At 41.5% G+C, this 15,382-nt stretch overlaps 1 long non-coding RNA gene across 5 annotated transcripts in view; it reads right to left on the reverse strand.

Moving 5' to 3' along the window:
* Positions 1 to 1,730: 1,730 nt before the first annotated feature.
* The window catches only part of LOC142651348 (uncharacterized), a 65,465-nt gene continuing 51,813 nt past the window's right edge, over positions 1,731 to 15,382 (reverse strand). For 4 of the 5 annotated variants that reach the window (XR_012847604.1, XR_012847602.1, XR_012847606.1 and 1 more), the window contains exon 4: positions 12,403 to 13,725. This is a non-coding gene — a long non-coding RNA (uncharacterized LOC142651348). Of the gene's footprint in view, positions 2,505 to 12,402; positions 13,726 to 15,382 lie in introns of those variants that run through there. The other variant, XR_012847603.1, reaches the window with a different exon arrangement.

Raw genomic sequence — 15,382 nt, forward strand, 5'->3', positions numbered from 1 at the left:
GAAAGACAATGTCAAACGGATGATGGTCTTCAGAGGGAATGAATGTATCAGATGAAACTTGCTTCTAAACGAATGTGGTGGCAGCCAGTGCAAAGGAGAACCTACTAGGACGTGGTTCACACAAGGAAACCAATGCCGCAGCTAGGTGAACTTTACTCCAGGACGTCAGCTCAAAAAGAGGAGATGATCCTGGACTAGGAAGATGAGATGAAGCAGAAAACACAGCGCCACATAGTGCAGGTTAACCAGGTATGAAGTAGTGGATGAGAAGAGTAATACTAACCTGGTCACGGTGATAAAAAAGCAATGGAGAGATAAAGGTGCTGCTGCTGCCAGGACTCGAGACCGGTAATTCAAATGAAAAGACCGCTAGGGATGTGCTGGGTGAGCTGGAAAGGAGTCTCCGCGGGCGCTGCTGCACTTCAATAGGACCGAAAGGACATAAAGTTCGGAAGAGTAATAGAAGATGTACGGGAAAGTGGATAATAAAAATGGAATTTATTGGTGATATGACTACGCGTTTCAATGCCTCACCGGCATCTTCATCAGGTCAATGAATAGAATAATAAACCTAAAAACGGAGTCCGACACACCAAGGATTGGTTTAAAAAATAACAAGTTTTATTAGAACAATTAACAAAAGAGACAATTAAAAGTTAAAGATGATTGCCACAGTGTAAGAAAGATACCAGACAATGATACATGGATTACATAAATTATTTAAGTTGTAATGCACTAGGTAGCAGAGTGACACTGGAAGGATGAAAAAAATAATATATATATCAATTAATTAATTAATTAATTGAAAAATGTGTGTGTAGCCGTAATGCATAAAGACCTGCATCCATTTCAACAGGTAGAGAACACAGCTAAGTGGTATATATTAATTATAGCCAGATGCAGGAGTTCAGGCACAGCCACAGGTCACTCACAATAGGAACACCATTAGGTGTATGCATAAGAGTATTAGCAAAAGAAAATCAGGAGTAAAAGCTCTAAAATAGAGCAAAGCACCTTACCCATGTCACAATTCACACTGTCTGGCATCAGCCCCGACGCGCGTTTCGGCCCTCGAGCCTTCGTCTGGGGGTGGTGTCAGAAAGTGAAGAGACGCTATTTAAACAACAGGGAGCCAATCAGAGTACCGGGGGAGCAGCTGAAGCTGCTAAAAATCACTATTGGCACGTAATGTACCGTAGCCCGACAGTCCGGTGTATCAGCCGCCGGAACCGGAACAAGGACAAGGGTCGCGTGTCCCGCAGACCAGTCCGGCCAGGGACACAGACACCCGGACGGAGTTCCGGCGTATCAGCATCCCAGGCACGGCAACAGGCCCCGGAAGACGCGAACCACGTGTCCACAATGCTCCGGCTGAGGCAGCCAGACCCCGACTGACAGGCCACGCATGCGCACCAAAGAGAGATGAAGCGACATCAGCCATGTGAGAAGAGATATGATGACTCAAGTTACATTTGCTCATAATATTGTACAGATCAGAATAGGTAATACATTATTTTGTTAAATTTGATCCGGGATGTACATGACATAAAAGAAGGAAGGAAGATGGACGCACATAATAATCAATATAATTGAAAATAATAAAAAAAAATGAAAAAATAAAAATAATAATAAATAAAAATAGAAAGTTAATAAAGGAATGAAAATAAATACAAATATAAATATGAATTGGTCATAGTTCATTCTTTATCAGTCTGTCCCTATTACTTTCCCTACTACAATTACATAATATGCATTATATGATATAGATTGCATTGCATATATACATATATGCCCACAGGTCAAGAAATATTTATAGACCAAACATATATGGTTGTATATAGAAATGAATAGAATACCCTAAAGAACCTTGCACAAACCAAAGTAGACGTGAGGTGGTGACTCAAGAGGAAGATTATCTCTTCAGGCAGATCTATGGTCCCCCTTGTCCAGTTATTGGTAACCACAGATGCTTCAACGCTCGGTTGGGGAGCTCATTTCGGTGCCCTTTGGATACAGAACAATTGGTCTCCCATGGAGAGAGCACTCTCATCCAACTTGAGAGAACTCAGGGCGGTGACATTAGCCTTTCATCATTTCCAACCTCTCCTCAAAGGGAAAGCTGTTCTTGCTCAGTCTGACAACTCTGCCACACTGTTTTACATAACAGAAGCAAGGGGGGGACCAGGAGTCAGCTTCTATTTAAGGTTCGTACACGCTCTTCCCAGTACCCCTGGTGGCTGTGGGTACCGGGGTAACAATGGGAGTTAGTGTTAGCCTCTGCACCTTCTAACATTAAGCCCTGCCTTAGTTATGGGCGCTGTTAATCAGCCAGCGGCCATTACTAAGGCGGTAATAATAAAGTTTAAAAAAAATACAAGGACATAGAAAAAATATTTTATTGAAATAAAAAAAACACACAACCCTCATTAACCATTTTATTGAGAATAAAAAAAAACGCTGTCATTGAAATAGTCCTCGAATCCAACGTAGTCCAACAACCGAACCTGTAAAATAACACAAACACACAAAAATAATTAGTAACACATAAAAAAGCAAAACAATTCTTATAATTACCTTTCCTGGGTCCAGGTGCTGGAGCCTCAATGTCAGCAAGCTGGTCCCTATATCTAATCCTATCATGTGTGATACTGTCTGTTGAGCTACTGTATCTAATCCTATAATGTGTGATACTGTCTGTTGAGTTACTGTAATGACGGGGTATGGAGACAGACAGGTGAGCCCTAATCTACCCGCCACTCAGTCCCTGCCTACTTGCACGACCCGTCCTAGGCGACGTCGTACAACTGGGCGACGGTCCCTACGCTCAATATGTGCACGACAGACAAACAGACAAGGGTACACAGAAGCTAAGGCAAATGGGGCAGATGCCCACGGCAACAAGAGTAGTGAACGAGCTGAGTCAAACCAGGAGTGTACGAGGTACCAAACGCAGAGCAGGAGCGTAGTCAGTAAAGCCAGGGTCAATATGAAGCAGAGGTCAATAGTAATAGCTGGAACAGCAGAGCCAGGAAACAAGAGAGAATCACAGGCAAAGACAAGAAGCAGATGAAGGTATAAATAGACCGAGGGCGGGAGCTAGAACTGTCTGGCCAGGCTGTGATAGGTTCTCCCACTCCTCAGTCTACCAGCCTGAGTGGTAGCAGATCGAGTCACTCTATCAGACCTAGGAGCAGATGCAGACTGATTAACCACGGGCGTCGACACAGAAGCTGTGTCTGGCAGATTCTTTACAGCTACTGTATCTAATCCTATCATGTGTGATACTGTCTGCTGAGCCAATGTATCTAATCCTATCATGTGTGATACTGTCTGCTCAGCCAATGTATCTAATCCCATCCATAGTTTATAGGGTCGTAGTGCTATAGATTTGCTATCTCCTATACACACACATACAAATATGCACACACACACACACACACATACATATATACACACACACACACACACACACACACACACACACATATATATATATATTCAGGAGCACAGTGTATGGGAACTATTATATTCAGGGGCGCAGTGTATAGTACTATTATATTCAGTGCAGTGTATAGTACTATTATATTCAGCACAGTGTATAGTACTATTATATTCAGGGGCGCAGTGTATGGTACTATTATATTCAGGAGCACAGTGTATATTACTATTATATTCAGGGGCGCAGTGTATAATACTATTATATTCAGGAGTACAGTGTATAGTACTATTATATTCATTGTATGATACTATTATATTTATTGGCATAGAGTGTGGCATCATGAGAATTTTATCTTCGTTTACAGGTGCGGAAATGTTAGGAAAAGTGAGGAGCCGATGACATCTGAGCTGTGAACTGCAGAAATAGGCCGTGCCCGAGAGAAGTCATCATATAGGTCTAGACCGGATGGAGAAGAAAAGAGAAAAAAAATCTGAGACGTCACCTGTGAGTCACTCAATGTAAATGTTTATTCTCCCTGTGACTTATCAGTACTGTAGTCACTGTATGATCTTCAGCGAGATGACGGATGGTAGTTTTCTTTTTTGTTAAACAGCAACTCCCAGTATATCCTAACCATTGTTCAGGCTATACTGGGAGCTGTCGTTTTATGTCGTACAAATTTATACAGCAGGGGAGAAACTGAATTTGCAAATGATCTCTGTACTGAACTGTGTTTGCTCTGGTGCTGTATATATGTACAGAGCTTTGTTCTGGTGCTGTGTATATATATATATATATATATATATATATATATATATATATATACACTGAGCTTGGTTCTGGAGTTATACATATGTACTGATCTTGGTTCTGGAGTTATACATATGTACTGAGCTTGGTTCTGGGCATGTATATATGTACTGAAATTGGTTCTGGGCATGTATATATGTTCTGAGCTTGGTTCTGGTGCTGTATATATATACGGAGCTTGGTTCTGGAGTTATATATATGTACTGAGCTTTGTTCTGGAGTTGTATATATGTACTTAGCTTGGTTCTGGGGATGTATTTATGTACTGAGCTTGGTTCTGGTGCTGTATATATGTAATGAACTTGGTTCTGGGGATGTATATATATGTACTGAGCTCGGTTCTGGTGCTGTATATATGTAATGAACTTGGTTCTGGGGATGTATATATGTACTGAGCTTTGTTCTAGTGCTGTATATATGTACTGAGATTGGTTCTGGTGCTGTATTTATGTACTGAGCTTGGTTCTGGGGTTGTATTTATGTACTGAGCTTGGTTCTAGTGCTGTATATATGTACTGAGCTTGGTTCTGGTGTTGTATATATGTACTGAGCTTGGTTTTGGGGCTGTATATATGTACTGCGCTTGATTCTGGGTCTGTATATATTTACCTTATCTTAAGGTAAAAGTATATGTTAAATCTACTTTTACCTTAAGAGAAGGTAAATATATACAGTAAAAACTAAACCCCCCAAAAAATGGAGGAATCTGTTTTTTCCAATTCACCCATTATATGGTACTTTACATGGTGCCAATAAAAACTAGAAACTTTTCCCGCAAAAAAATAATCCTTCACACACCATTCCATTGACGTAAAAATAGAAAAAGTTATAAAGCTCCTGACCACTTTAGTGTCTCAAAGTATTCTGCTTTCTTTCTTCTGTATGGCTCATTCTGCTAATTTAAAACCGTGCCAGATCTGTGTCCGCCTAAACAGAAATCTGCAAGTATATACGGTACAGCGTCTTCAAAGTTCTGTCTTCGGAGTTCAGGAGGGGGGGGCAGACTTGAAAAAGTGCCCGGTGTCCATGGTACCCTTAATCCGCCCCTGGCCAGGAAGCATGACTAACCCATTTATATTGTGCTGCCTTCAGATTCAAGGAAAGGAAAATTACAGGTAAGACAATTTTAGCTGTTGTGGTTATGAACACCAGTTATTATATCAATGAAATTCAGAGACAATTGAACGATGTAGATTTTTAGAAACATATAAACTATGATCCTAAATTTAAGATAGTAAAACATATTAAAGGCTATGTACACCTTTGAACATCAATTTAAAAAAAAAAAAACGTTTTAGGTAATTTTAAACAACTGTACAATTAACTTTTATTAAATTTGTTTTACTTTTTAAGACACAGCTTCTATGTATTCTGTATACATAGAAGCTGCATCTTTTTGTCAAAGCTGATTCCGTCAGGTCAGCTGGACTGACGGCTCGGCTGAAAGCTGGTAATTACATGTCTCTGACATGCAGGATACGGCTGAGTTCATGGACTTAGATGTGATTCTTAAAAGCTGTATCCTGCATGTCAGAGACACGCAGGTCTGGTTTTCAGCCAAGCCGTCAGTCCAGCTGACCTGACAGAATGGGCTATGGTGGCAAGATACAGCTTCTAGGTATACATGATACATAGAAGCTATATCTTAAAAAGTTAAAATAAAATCATAATTTAAGTCAATTTTAAAGTTTCTTAAACCTAAAACTTTGATTTATTAAAAAAAAATTGAGTTCAAAGGTAGCTGTCCATAGATTTCAAGGTTATAGTTGATGATAGTTTTATGAATACAGTCATTGATGAGGAACTGTGCAAATTTCTCATTCTATCCCATCTGGTTACATCAGTTATATATCGTTTACCTAAAATTTAGAAAACTTTACAAAATCCACCTGGACAGCCGATCGTCTCGGATTCAGGTTCTATACTGAGTAATTCTTCTATTTTTCTTGATGAAACATTGAGATAGTTTGCAATTGGTTTATCAACTTAAAATCCAAATGGTATGTAGGATCTGCACAGTATTTGGAATCCAAATACAGGCTTGAAAATACCTTCAATGGGAAGGAGAAACGTTGCCTACACACTGGGTGAATAAAACGTCTTTACATTTCATTTGCAGTCCTGCCTTTTTTCCTTAGTTTTTCTCCTTTGACTTGTGCATGGTTTTATTAACTTATATACGTGACACTGCAGATTTTCTTATTAAACTGCAGGAATTTGTATTACCTGGAGATTGTGATATTCCTCTCACCTCATTTGTTCTTGTAAGCCTCTATACATAGGTCAAGCATGAAAGGCGTTTAGCTGCAAATGCCAAAATGCTTGATGGCTCTTACTTCTCATCTGAATGTCGTGCTCCTATCTTCTACTGGAAATGGTTCTGACTTGCAATTTACTGACACCAACAATCTTCTCAGTTTGAGAGCAGCCACCCAAGAAATAGGGGTCAAGTCCTAACAGAGTAGCATTTGTGAGTAGTTTAATGAACAGATCAGCAAAATAACAACTATTATTCTTAAATATTGGCCCATTTTGGGCTATTGTATGCAACAGATTCCAGAATTCAATAATCCTTCATTGTCCTCCTATAGAAGATCCAAAAAACTTGAGTGAAAGGATAGTCAAATCTGATGAGGGGCCCATGGGATTGAAGATTCTGACTTTGTTTTCAGGCTCCAGAAAGGGATTTTTTTTTTGTGCTTGAGCTGTATCAATTGGCCTTTGTTATTAAAGGGTGGTAGCTTTGTACATCCTTCTACGCTAGAAGTTTTTCGGATTAGAATTTTTTTTTAGATGCAATTCTGATTTAGTTCTTTACCTATTGCAATGTCTTTGCAACCTACTGTACGTAGGTGAGACTTCATTAGACCTAAAAACTAGGATTAACCAACATTGTTATACTATCAGGCATAAACGTTAGGACCCTTCTGTGTTCAATCATTTCATTGAATCTACACACAGTGAAAAACAATTGTGATTTAGTATTATTGACCGAGTACTATTACTTAGATATGTGGGGGATAGGACCAGTCGCATAGCTAGCGGGAGTGGTGGCCCAGGGCCGATCCCCCACTGGTGGTGTGTCCTGGTTTTAACTGTATATGCGTTCTAATGACGCGGATACAGTTGAATTCAATGCTGGAGCACAGAGCTGACGGTTCCTTGCTCCAGCATTCACTGTGGAATGCCAGCTCCAGCTATAATTGGCTCGAGGCAGACAGGTGCCATGTAGTGAGGTCATTGTGCCTTTCTAAGTGGAGCCACACTCTGCACAGAGCAGAGGAGCCGAGGAATCTCCTCCACTCGTTGTGGGAACGGGGATGGGTAAATATTTATTTTATTATTTTTTATTAGGCACTATACTGTGTGGTTGCAGCTAAGGGGGCATTATTCTGGGTATGGGGGGCGCAATAGGGAAGTTTACTTTATTTGGGCAGCTGTGGAGGCATTATACTCTATGGGGCAGCTATGGGGGCATTATACTGTATGAGGGCGGCAGTTATGGGGGCATTATACTCTGAGGGCAGCTATGGGGGCATTATACTATGTGAAGGCCACTAAGGGGACATTATAATCTGTGGGGGCACTAAGGAGTCATTATACTATGTGGGGCAGCTATAGGCGCATTTATCTGTGTGGGGGCAACCATAGGGGCATTATCCTGTATGGGGGCAGCTATAGGGGCATTATACTATGTGGAGCACACTAAGGGGTCATTATACTGTGTGGGGGGCCCACTCAGATGTGTCCCCCCCATGCTAAACGCCTAGATACGCCACTGGATAGTATCAAGGCACTTAAAAAGAAGAAATTGGAATGAATATTTAGACTTAACACTTTGAAACCTAATGGCCGGAATGTGGAAGTTATTTGTGTAATATAGGAATGTGCTTGTCCTTAAACAATGTTTTGGATGGCCACCTCATCTTACCGTGTAGTTAGGTATATTTTTATAACATTATGAATTTTTATTCTTCGTGCTTGATTATTTATGTTCTCTTATTACTTTTATTTTGTAGATGTACGTGCTTGAAAATGTGACGACTCACCTGTCATCAATACAGTCTACTATTTTAAGTTTTTGAGTATGTCCACGCACTGATTTGTTCTGCCCCCTCCTTTTTCCCTGTATTTGGGATATTTTATCCATTCTTCATTGGCCATTCTAATCTCAGTGTGCCTCCCCTCGTCAGATTGCAGACATTACACAGTTTTATGCCTGGCAAGTATCAGCATGGGAGACTGGCTGAAGATTTCTGGTTCTGTTCACTCTGAATATTATTATATTTTTTTTTAGACTCAATAAATCATAAATCACATTATTTTTTAATGATATCTGTCACTTTATAACAGAATCGTGGTTTTGTGGATATTTCATAATTATTCCCAATGCTAAACCTACCTAGATGTTTCTGCATGTCCTCTGCAAAGGACATTTTCTGTCACATTTGGGCATATTTAGTTCCAGAGTGCTGTGGACATGGTGTTGGAGTGTCATATACAGATGTAACCATCTTTAACTTGATTCTGATAACTTGCTGCAGCGTGATATCACACAACAAAAGCCATTGAAAAATCATTGAAAAAGTCAAGATAAGAGATCTAGCCATTGTTTAATTAATGCGTTAAAAGTCAAGGTAAATTGGCTACATCTGTACATAGCTCTACCTGTCTACTGGCACCATCACTAATGGCTTTATTTGGATACCGGCGCATTTGGTGGAAACATATAATGACCCTGACAGATTACAAAAATATTGACATGAGGGGGTCTAGCATGGGTTAACTTCAGCCGTATTGCTCTTTTCTTCACATATTCTGCATACTGATCTTTTATATGTGACTATTTATATGGTGCATTTTTATTTAGCCACAAAATATATTTCATTCATATTTAAATATTAACTACTATATGTTATTTTTCCTAATATTATTTAGTTATTGCTATATGAATTCAAAACTAATATGACTATTATATTTTTATAGGCTACGCAACTAGTGTTGCATCTAGGGAATAAGGAGATGGCATGTTTTCCCTTTAGTAAGATGGTTGCTGTTAATTTCATTGTGGGAATGTATTAGTTGCGCTCTCTTCCCAGTGATGTGGATGTTGCCTCTTTAAATTTTTTGCATATCGCCATTATACTTCCTGACATGCACAGTTAGCGCCGCAGGATGTTGCAAAATGATAAGGAAATCTTGAATAAACCCTCCTATATCACGGTGAAATATCATCTGAGCGAGAGAGATTGGCAATGTCGTTTGTAGCCAGAGCCCCCGAAGGGTCTAGGGTTAGATGTTTCCCATGCTCCCACCATTAGTTTTTTTACCTACAATAGGTGACTGATAGTGTGGTGTGTGTGTGTGTGTGTGTGTGTGTGTGTGTGGTACCGTTGTCCAAGTGGAACATCTGGATACTGAATCCCCAAGTAAAAGGGGATGTAGTAATGGCCTAAAAATGCCTTTGTGACCACCATAACCTTGTACTCACAATCTGCACTATAGTCCCACTGTTGTGCGGGGTGGCAACAAGTCCTGAAGAGTGAGCAGGAATGGTGTGTGAGGCCCCACTGTGCAGAAACCTGGGTGTTGAAGGAAATGTAGAAGAGACGTGGCCCAAGATAGTTAGTGAGAAGTATACCAGCAGTGGCCAGCAGTAGTAAAAGACAAAGGGAAGATTCTCTCCAGGTGGAGGCCTAAATGGCCTGCTTACAGTGCAGCCAGCAGCCACCAAGTAAAGGGGCTCTAGGCCAGAATTACGCAATAGTAGCCACCTTCCTAAGGCCTACTAGGCCCAAGCAGATAGCCATTGACTCATTGTTTGACAATCACATCAGAACAAGCAGGCCATCTTGCCTGCCTGTAACATAACTAATTCTATACTTCACAGCAGTGAGAATATTGTAGATATTGTAAATAATCTTGTGCCTCCCCGAGGGAGAAGTGTATATAAAATCTATGGCAATATGCACCAAAAGCGCACAAAAACGATATATATGTTTAAGAGCACTAACTTAGTTTTATCTTTTTTCTGCGACATCCCTGCGGAGTATCCACCATATTACCACAAACTCTCCACCACCTTGGCATAGTTGGCAGGATGTCGCAGTACAGTAAAGAAGAGGAGTATCGTGAGCAACTGACCAGTTGTCAATAGTTTTGGAAAGAAGAACAGAAGCTGGCGGAGGAGTTAAAGAAGGTTGGGTCTATGATGACCGAGTCACGACCGAAGCCGATGAGAGTTTGTGCACTACTTCGCGCCCTAAAACAAGTGGGGACGTGCCAGAGTGCTCCAGGAAAAGGAAGATGGCCAGCTGCTAAGAAGATGGTCCTTGTTGCTGGGCTGGATTAAGCTGCGCTGTAGAGGGTCAGTCTAGCCAGCTCCTCTTAGCAAAAAATGGGAAAAACAGATGCCGCTCCACGAGTCCCAGATAATTTGCAGACAAAAGCAGATCCAAGAAGAGCTAATGCAATCTATATAGCTGGCCATAAAGGAGACCAGAAAGAACAGCACTGTTGTTTGGTTCCACATGGGGAGGCGATATGGCTTTGTCTCTGTGGATACCACTGGTGAGGAAGTATTTATTCCCCTGAGGTCCATTGTGTAGCCAGGAATGCCTGGAAAACTGAAATATCTGGAGCCAGGTGAAGCTATTGAGTTCACACTGACTGGGGGGTCCAAGGGAACCTGGGCATCATGTTTAATAAGCATCAAAGACCTGTTGAGACAGAAGAGCATCATGGGGCTTTCTCCAGATGGCGGCCTGTGTCTCAGTCTGAACCAATGTAAGACTCTAAAGAGGGAGAAAGAGCCCTGGAAGCTGCGGGTAATGCAAAGGTTGAGTTGGAGGAAAAGTATAAGAATCCTACAGGCCAGAAGAACTTGTGCTACAGGGCTGGACTGCCAATGACAGGAGAAGGAGATTGTATAAAAGCATATAAAAGGACTGTCAAAGTGCTGTTAATGTCCACCCTGTATTTCAGTCTCGGCCGAGTTCTCTAGTGCCATCACCACTTTTGACAGCAAGATCATGAGAAAGACCTGTGATCAAAATTGTGTTCCCCTGACGCAAGAGTGACTGTATCCTGTTTCCGTTCGCCATCTAACTTGTTGCCATCTAACTGCAGTTAGGACAGCCCGGCCTGTTTTCCGTTGCCCCAGAAGACAAAATGGGGCTTTTCTGTTGTGTTGTTTTGAGTTCCCCTTAAGTAAGATGGGCTGATGCGTGGCCAGCTGGCCTGCCCGGACCCTGCTTTAGAAGGTGTTATGAGATCCCGTGTGTGGGACGACACAGATTAAATCAGGTGGAGGGTCGTAACATATAGGTCTGAATTCCCAAGTAAAAGGGGAAGTAGTAATAGCCTAAAATATATTTGGCATACTGTGCTATTGTCCCGCTAATATGTGTTGCTGCAGCTGTATTCTTATTCCCTCCACTAAGTGGCACTGGTGAAAATGGCCATTGTCTGCCAAAAATTGGAGAAGATGTGCTGCATACAAGATGAGGCTGGTTAATCCGGCCACTGAAGATGTGGTGTTTATATTTCTTCTTGTTGCGTTTATTGACTACTTTTACAAGGTAAGGCAAGGTGCTTGGCTGTTCTTATTGTAAATTTAGGAAGCTGGGATACACGGCCTGGATGCCATTTTGGGCTGCATGAGCGTGCGTCATCATGCCTGGGGGCAGTTCTTCTATAAAAGAGCAGTTAGTCCGCCAAGTAGTGTTCAATGTTGATAAGAGGTCCTAAAGAGCAAGCAGGGGTGGTGTGTGAGGCCCCACAGTACAAAAAGCTGAGCTTGGCGGTGAAGGGTGTGTAGAAGAGACGTAGCCCAAGACAGTCAGTGAGTGGTGTACCGGCAGTGGCCAGCTGTAGAACAAGATTAAGGGAATAGTTGGTCCACGTGAAGGCCTAGAGGGCCTGTTTACAGTGCAGCCAACTACCACCAAGAATACGGGTACTAGGCCCAACTCTTTTTAGTTACACCATGTGAATGCAGCTCTAGAATATAATACAGACTGTAACTATTAATATATATATATACACACACACACACACACACACACACACACACACACACACAAACACATATATGTATACTAGTCCTTCTCAATGAATTAGAGTATCATCAAAAAGTTAATTTATTTCAGTAATTCAATTCAAAAAGTGAAACTCGTATATTATATAGATTCATTACACACAGAGTGATCTATTTCCAGCATTTTTTTTCTTTTAATGTTAATGATTATGGCTAAGGGTATGTTCACACGCTGAGCCAAAAACGTCTGAAAATACGGAGCTGTTTTCAAGGGAAAACAGCACCTGATTTTCAGACGTTTTTTGAGCAACTCACGTTTTTCGCTGCGTTTTTCTCGCTGTTTTCGCAGCGTTTTCGTGCCGTTTTTCGGCCGTTTTTGGAGCTGTTTTCAATAGAGTCTATGAGAAAACGGCTCCAAAAACGTCCCACGAGGCTGTAATTTTACGCGTCGTTTTTTGACAGCTGTCAAACGACGACGCGTAAATTACAGGTTGTCTGCACAGTACGTCGGCAAACCCATTCAAATGAATGGGCAGATGTTTGCCGACGTATTGGAGCCGTATTTTCAGACGTAAAACAAGGCATAATACGCCTCGTTTACGTCTGAAAATAGGTCGTGTGAACCCAGCCTAACAGTTAAGAAAAAGTTGAAGATTGTAGACGCATGGTGTCACACTGTAATCATCTAATCAACACAAAACACCTGCAAAGGTTTCCTAAGTTTTTAAATGGTCCAACTATCAGGTTCAGTAGGCTACACAATCATGGGGGAGACTGCTGACTTGACAGTTGTCCAGAAGACAGTCATTGACACCCTCCAAGGACGGTAAGCCACAAAAGTATATTGCTAAGAGTGCTATATCCAAGCAAATTAATGGAAGGTTGAGAGGATGGAAAAAGTGTAGTAGAAAAAGGTGCACAAGCAACAGGGATAACTGCAGAAAGGATTGTCCAGAAAAGGCCATTCAAGAATCTGGAGGAGATTGACAAGGAGTGGACTGCGGCTGGAGTCAGTGCTTCAAGAGCCACCACACACAGACGTATCCAGGACATGGGCTACAACTGTCACATTCCTTGAGACAACGTCAGAAGCGTCTTACCTAGGCTAAGGAGAAAAAGGACTGGTCTGTTACTCAGTGGTCCAAAGTCTAGTTTTTAGATGAAAGTAAATTTTGCATTTAATTTAGAAATCAGGGACCCAGAGTCTGGAGGAAGAGTGGAGAAGCATCAATCCAAGTTGCTTGCGGTACATTGTGAAGTTTCCACAGTCAGTGATGGTTTGGGGATTCATGTCATCTGCTGGTGTTGGTCCACTGTGTTATTTCAAGTCAGCGCAGCGTCTAGCAGGAAATTTTCGAGCACTTCATGCTTCTCTCTGCTGACAAGCTTTATGGAGATGCTGAATTCATTTTCCAGCAGGACATGGCACCTGCCCACACTGCCAAAATAAAATTGTAAGAAACAAATGAATTCCCTCTGCTCTTTACCTAAGTCTGCTCTTTACCTAATAAATGTCACATGCACTTTGGCGTCATTAAAGATGCAATATTTGGGGCCTAGTAGGTCTAAAGTGCAACCTCCAGTCACAATGCCAAAGATTTTGCTATGACGTTCTAAATGTAAACACTGGGGAGAATGGTTTCCTTCTGTGTAATTTTTCAGCCTGATGATTATTTTTTTTTAAAAGGTTTTCTTTATTAACCTTTTTTCATAATACAAAATGTACAAAAGTGCAGAATTGCACACAAAAACAAACAGAGCTTACTGACCAACCAAACTAGTTGGCAATAACAATCATCACAAAAAATAATACAGTTACAATGCAAAAGCCAGCATGTAAACTAAACGGATCACGAGTATATTCGATTTTTGCAAGGACAGAATCCGTAGATGATCATTATTATTGCTCGAAACAGACAAAACAGACATCCATCACACAGCATTCACACGTGAATTAGACAGCAGTGTCCGATATCTCCATCCAGCTAGCCCATATCTTCCCGAATTTGTCGGGGCACTTTCTGCTAATGTATAACTTCGGATACAAGGGTATATACTTATTTACCAATTGCAACCAATGTTCTAGACTAGAACACACCATGGCCTTCCATTCCATAATCATAATCTTCCTCGCACAGAACAAAACAAATCTAAAAAATATTTTGTCATAATAGCCTTGTACTATCTCATTCATAATGCCCAAGAGGCACACCTGAGGAGAGAGAACCCGGGGAAACTCAAATTTATCTTGCAGAAACTCTACAACCCTTGTCCAGAATAGCGAAATCCTAGGACAGGACCATACACAGTGAAAGGTACGTGCCAACATCCGACTGACACCTAAAACAGCTGTCCGACCCGGAGGCCCCAATTCTCTGAAGTCTAACCGGAGTATAGTAAATTCTGTGTAAGAACCGTGACTGTATTAAAAAGTCTCGAGCACTAATAACTGAATCAAAGAATGAGAGCTCCACCTCCCTCCACTCCTCCTCCGACAAATCAGGGATATCTCTCTTCCACCCCAGGAACGCCCTATCAAAGGGACGTTTTACAGAGGACAGCAACAAGGCATATGTCTGAGTAAGGGTCTTAGGAAGGTCCGGGGTGCCGAGCAGGTCCTCCAATCGGGAAAGTCCCAAAGCTGGCATGACAGATCAGCCTGATGATTATTAACATAGTGATGAAAAGTAGTTAAAAATAAAATAATATTCAAGCTTTGACATTTCCTCTGTGAGGACCTAGAGATTTGCTAGCAGAACTCATCAGATGTAGCAGAGTTCGTCATACATCACAGGTCCCAGGGCTGACTGCACAGGGGTCCCCCAACCCCCTTTGATCATACCACAGCCACTATTGATAGCAGTGATCAAAGGGTTAAACGGTCAGGCTTCTCAGATCCCGATCGTTAGAGCAAGAGCTCGGCACCCATTCTACGGTGCTGCAGAATAAGACCGGGTTCCCACAGGTTAGGTACATGGGATAAAAACCGCGCAGCGTATCCGACCTGGAACCTGCAGTTCATTCCGTCTGTAAAACCGCACTACATTTTCCACCAGCAGCGCTGGGGTGGAAAAAAAAGGCTATACTTACCCCCT

Source organism: Rhinoderma darwinii, chromosome 5, assembly GCF_050947455.1.
Source record: "Rhinoderma darwinii isolate aRhiDar2 chromosome 5, aRhiDar2.hap1, whole genome shotgun sequence".
Lineage (NCBI taxonomy): Eukaryota > Metazoa > Chordata > Amphibia > Anura > Rhinodermatidae > Rhinoderma > Rhinoderma darwinii.